This window comes from Alligator sinensis, unplaced genomic scaffold (genome assembly GCF_000455745.1).
Source record: "Alligator sinensis unplaced genomic scaffold, ASM45574v1 scaffold444_1, whole genome shotgun sequence".
NCBI lineage: Eukaryota > Metazoa > Chordata > Crocodylia > Alligatoridae > Alligator > Alligator sinensis.
The window spans coordinates 316,825-322,521 of record NW_005841886.1 but is presented as its reverse complement, the minus strand read 5'-3'; positions in this window follow the sequence as shown (position 1 = coordinate 322,521).

Below are 5,697 nucleotides of genomic sequence, written 5' to 3'. Positions count from 1 at the left end.
TGCCGGGAGAGGAGTTCTTTCTGCAGCTGACCCCGCTGACCCAGAAGCGCCGCTGCCAGTTGCAGGTTGGCAAGATTGGCCATGTGGAGACACTGCCCCCCCCCAGTCACTGACTGTCCACTGGGGAGGCAAGTGTCCCCCCCTTACTCAGGAGGCACCAGTTGCCCCCATGGCACTTACCATTTGCTTGGCTAATATATCAGGAAATGGAGGACTGGGGGTGATTTGGTACTGACAGGGGATGAGATGGGAAACCTCACAGGGACATTTCTACCTCCAGATTAATGGAGGAAAACTCTGACCTAGTGATATCCCAAACTTTCCCTCTTTCTGATGGTATCATCTATCTGCCTGGTGAGTCAACTCTTTAGGGGAAAAAGGATGAGCCCCTCAGTTCCTGAACTCCCCCCAAACTAGGCTAGATAAAAGGCAATCTGTTGAAAGATTAGTGAAGCAAACTTGCAGCAGGAGTATATTGGTCCCTATGGTTCTGTCAGCGAGTCTATTTTCACATTCTCCACCAAGGTCAGTGCATTACTCTTGCATAAGACTGATATAGGAGAGGATCAGAACAGGACTACTGGGGCTGTAAATTCCTTACACCTGCCCCAAGTTGGTCCTGGAAAGGCTGTGGAAGGTATGGCAAGAGTTACAGTGATGCTGATACAAGCTGGCTACTTTATCTTATTCTTTCACTTAAGGCCTGGACACATGACACATTGAACATCTTTACATGTGCTCCAGTGGGTGGGGGGAGGGGATGATTTAATTAGAGCTGCTCCGAGAACTGCTCTAATTAAAGTACCCACAGTGTCTCATGTACCAGTGACCCGTGCTTCAAAATAGTGGCAGGGGCACTTTGACTAAAACTCATCAAATGTGCTTTAGTTAAAACACCCCCGTCGCCATTCTGAAGTGTGGGGATGCTGATACATGAGATGTGAAGGCTGCTGGAGCACACTAATTAGGATGCTCCAGCAGACTTGGTTAATTACAATGCTTCGCAGCAGCATCCCTGTACATTTACACACACCCATTAACACCAATACAATTTACAGTGAACTTTTATACTGATGTGATTTACAGAGATGCACAGTAGACAGGCAGCCAGTTATCCTGACTTAATTTGTGAAGTAGATCTCTATATTGTGTGTTTGTTCCTTTTTAAAACTTCTGTGGAAGCTGATCAACCAGGCGTGAGTACGTTGTGTGTCCAGGCCCTGAGGTGCTGTTTCCTTTGCCTCTCTTTCTGTCTCCTGAGTACATACATTTTACTTATTTTGCAGACCCTTGAATGCAAGATTGGGGCAACCTATGCAACTTACACCACATTTTTGATGCAGCTTGGCCCTACATGATATCCCTGATGTATTTGGCCTAGAAACTTTCAAGGAAGTCTCATACACTCACTCTGACCTGTGTTTGGCACTAGGGAGATAATTTTGGTCAGATACCAATGTATTAGATCCCAAAGGCAAATAAAAAGAAAAGAAATAATGCAGCGTGATGTGAAAGGGTTAGAAGCAGAAGCAGGAAATGATAACATGAAACAGGGTTGTTACATTTCCTGCAGACATAGGACAAAACTGTTTCTCATTATAGAGAATTTTCTTTTTCATTATGGAAATTTGAGCAAAAGATGAAAGAACAAAACTAAAATGACCAACTATACTTATAAAATGATTAGGAGAAGGAGTTTCCTGCTCATGAACTGAAACACAACATGGAGAAATTTGAGGACAGGTTTGCAAATTTTAGAGGCGCAGTCCCACAAAGCTCAAGGTAAAGATCTTAGTTCTGGGTTCTCAAATTAATCTTTGGACCTTCTGAGGGTCTTCTTACCTTTCATTACCTATGAAATTTATAAGAATTGCAAAGGGGAAGGATGTGCAAACTTTTCTCCCCCAATTCAGGGCCTGAATTGAAGTAAATAATATATTGATGAGCCAATTTGAATTGTTTGTTTGTTTCTTGCAGAAACAAAAACCTGGAACATTTTCTTTTCAATCTGGCTGAAACATATTGTTCAGTCCAAACCCAAATGTTTGCTGGCACCCTTCACAGAAGTGACGAGAAGGAGCCCTTCCTCCGTGTTCTACCTCTGGGATGTCCAACTGTCAGCCTATGGGCTAAACCCAGCCAACAAGGGGTTTATTTGTGCCCCCCCCGTGTCCCACCTGGCTGGCACTCCCCTCATCAATCCAGCTACAATAGCAGCCAGAGTCTCTAGGTTCCAGCTCCCTCCTCTGGCTTTTGCTTTCTGCACCCATCCCAGGAGGCTGTGTAGCATGGCACAGTGCAAGGAGCTGGGGGCGAGACCAGGACTATATGGGTGTGTAATGCAGTGCTTGTTCAGGTGTGCAGGGCAGTGGTGGTGGTTGGGGTCCACACAGTGCACAGTTCAGGACCTGAAGCTCCTGCTGGTGCAGCCCCCATGGTAGGTTGTCTCTGTTAGTGTGGCAAGTGGAGCATGCAGCCCCTAGCTGTCTAGAAGTCAGACCACCCTTATCTACTTGTTAGTCCCATGATCAAGCCAGTCAGGCAGAATGGAGGGGAGACACAGGATTAATTACCTCCTTCTCTGGAAAAGATCTGAAATCATTTCTTCCTTCTCCCAGGAAAGTGCCATAATTACCAGGCTGTAGGATACTCTGGCATGCGCCACCTTGACCACTCCTGTTGGGGAGGGGGTTCCACGGGGTATACATATTCATTGAGAAAACCAGGGAAAGTGATGCCTCTCTAGATTGTTGAACAGGGCACTCATATAAGAGGTAGGACATATAGATTCTGTTTTGTGCTCCGGTGAATACCTGTGTATTAGATAGAAAATGGAACAGCTTCAAAGGTGGAGACTAAAAGCATCCCATTGTAGTTTATCCTACAGCATAGTATACAGGCACTTTCCTTGGGGGGTGGAAGATGTGTGTTTGCATCCTAAGCAGAGGAAAGCAGAAGAAAAAGATTACATCTTAGTTTCTCACCACCAGAATTAGTGTCTTAAGTAATGGGATATTGAGGGGAAAATGTGGAACTGCCTCTACTTCTACTTTTTGAATCTCACCTGAATTTTTTTCCCTCCCTCAGCAAAAAAATCCCATTATTCAGCAAATAAACTATAAGCCAAAAAACTTTGTCCCGAAGCTAGCACATAATGTAGATACATTTAGAGAGAATACCAGGTTGTAAAACTTTGCGTCTCTGGTTTGTTCATTACTAGCTGGTACACATGTTTCAAACAGCCATCCACTAAAATATAAATAACAGAACAGACGGCTGCACTTTGAAATGTAATGGACTAGAACCACCAAGATAATCATTGTGGGGTAGATTAATAAAACACCAAATTAACATCCCAAACATATCTGAAGAGGAGGAGGGCATAAGAGAAATAGATTGCTGCTCTGGGACTGCCAACCGTCAATAAATGTGTCTTTGCTCATCAATTACTTTTAAACTATGCAAGGAGAAAGATTACAGTGTAGTGTTGAGATCCAGGAGCTGGGATTCCTGGGTTCTTTTCCTGGGTCTGTCATGACATCACAGGTCATTTTCCCTCTTGGTGCTGTGTTCTTCCCCTATGTAGAGGAGAACCCTGCCCAACAAACAGGCCTGTTGTGAAGATTACTCAGTGTCTCTGAATGCTTTGAAACAGGGCAGAGATTAATGGTTAAGAGCTGTATCACTATTGGATGTACTTTCAGGAAGCCCTCTTGCTCTGGGGAGGGAGCAAGGCAGGGACAACAGGAACTGGAATTCATGGATATTCCTTGTGAAATTCCACTTAGAGGTGCCTGATGGTGGAATTTGTCCCATCTTTTCTTTGACCCTTCTCCAGGACTTAGGACCTCACAGCTGTTACCCAGGGCACCATGTCACTGCAGATGGCATGAGGTTTTTTTGTCCCTATGTCCTTACCTCTCTGCTTGGGCTGGGGAAGAACAGATCATGTGTGAGGGAGGAGGTAGAGTGCAAAGCAGTGCATAGATGCCACCTAGGGGCCAGAGACAAGACTATAATCAACTGCTTTCTCCTTTCACTTAACTATACAAGAACAACCACTTGGCATCAGAGGGGGTCCCAAGGGTACAGATGGATATACAGCTTCCTAAGGCCAGAGGTATTAGGATCCTGTGGGGTTTGGGCTGGATTAAAACCATCCACATTTATTTTTAGAGTTACGGAAACTTGTTCATTTCAAGGCACAGGGGCTGCTTCATGTGAAGCTTTCTTCTAGTTTGGGTCTGGGAGCTTGCCTTGGAGTTTCATGTCCCAGCAAACTGTAAAATTTAAGCAAAGCTTGGGTGAAACGGCCTTGCTTGTTCTGCTCGCAGGATGAAATCCTATGGAAGCACAAGGTATCTCAGTGTTTCTTGCCTGTCTTGTGTTGTTTTTAAAAGACAAAGTAGTTAAGCTTATAGAACGATAAAGCTTGTTTATTCAGAGAGCAGTACCTTACATACAGTTCTGCTGTTCCCTCCTGCCATCTCCGGGCAAATATAACAACTTATACATAACACTTTTAAAGATATGTATACATCTTCCCCCTTTATATGTAACATATCCCCATATAATACTATCACTGGTAGTAAAGCACATTTTAACAGGTCTCTATTAGTCTTTGTGTTGGCTTTTTGGCTCTAAGTGATCTTCTCAGTTTCTCTGCATTCTCAATCCTTGTTGGTTCAATTCTTGTTTGGTTTCCTTGTTCAGATGTCTCTACTTCTGTGTCATTTGATTAACTTCTTGTTTGGTTTCATTGTTCAGATGTCTCTACTTCTGTGTCATTTTCAATCTCCTCTGTCGTTTCTTGTTGCTTTGATGTTAGCTCTGTTTCCTTTGGTGAATCTCATGATGCTGCTTCTTTTCTTCCTTTTACGAGCTTCAAATGTTGTCTGTTCCTTCTTAACACCTTTCCCTCCAGTGTGACTACTTTATAGGACCTGGAAGCTACTTCATAGTTTCATAGTTGGTAGGGTCGGAAGGGACCTGAGCAGATCATCAAGTCCAACCCCCTGCCGTGGCAGGAAAAAGTACTGGGGTCAAACGACCATGGCAAGGTGTTCATCCAGCCTCCTCTTAAAGACCTCCAGGGTAGGAGTCAGCACCACTTCTCTTGGAAGTTGGTTCCAGATCCTAGCCGCCCTGACTGTGGAGTAGCGCCTCCTGATGTCTAGTCTGAATCTACCCTCTGCCAGCTTGTGACCGTTATTTCTAGTCACTCCTGGTAGTGCTCGGGGGGAACAGGGACTCCCCCAATACCTGCTGGTCCCCTCTGACTAGTTTGTAACAGGCCACTAGATCCCCCCTCAGCCTTCTCTTGTGGAGGCTGAACAGGTTCAGGTCCCTCAGTTTCTCCTCGTAGGGTCTGCCCTGCTGCCCCCTGATCATGTGGGTGCCCCTCTTCTGAACCCTCTCAATGCTGTCCACATCCCTCCTGAAGTGCAGCGCCCAGAACTAGACACAGCACTCCCAACTGCAGCCTGACCACTGCTGCATAGAGGGGGAGGATCACCTCCTTGGACCCGCTTGAGATGTATCTGTGGATACACGACGAGGTGCGGTTGGCCTTCCTGACCGCGTCCCCACACTGTCGGCCTGTGTTCATTTTGGGATCAATAATGACTCCAAGATCCTTTTCTGCCTCTGCACTGATGAGAAGGGAGTTCCCCAGCCTGTAGGTATGCTGCTGGTTCT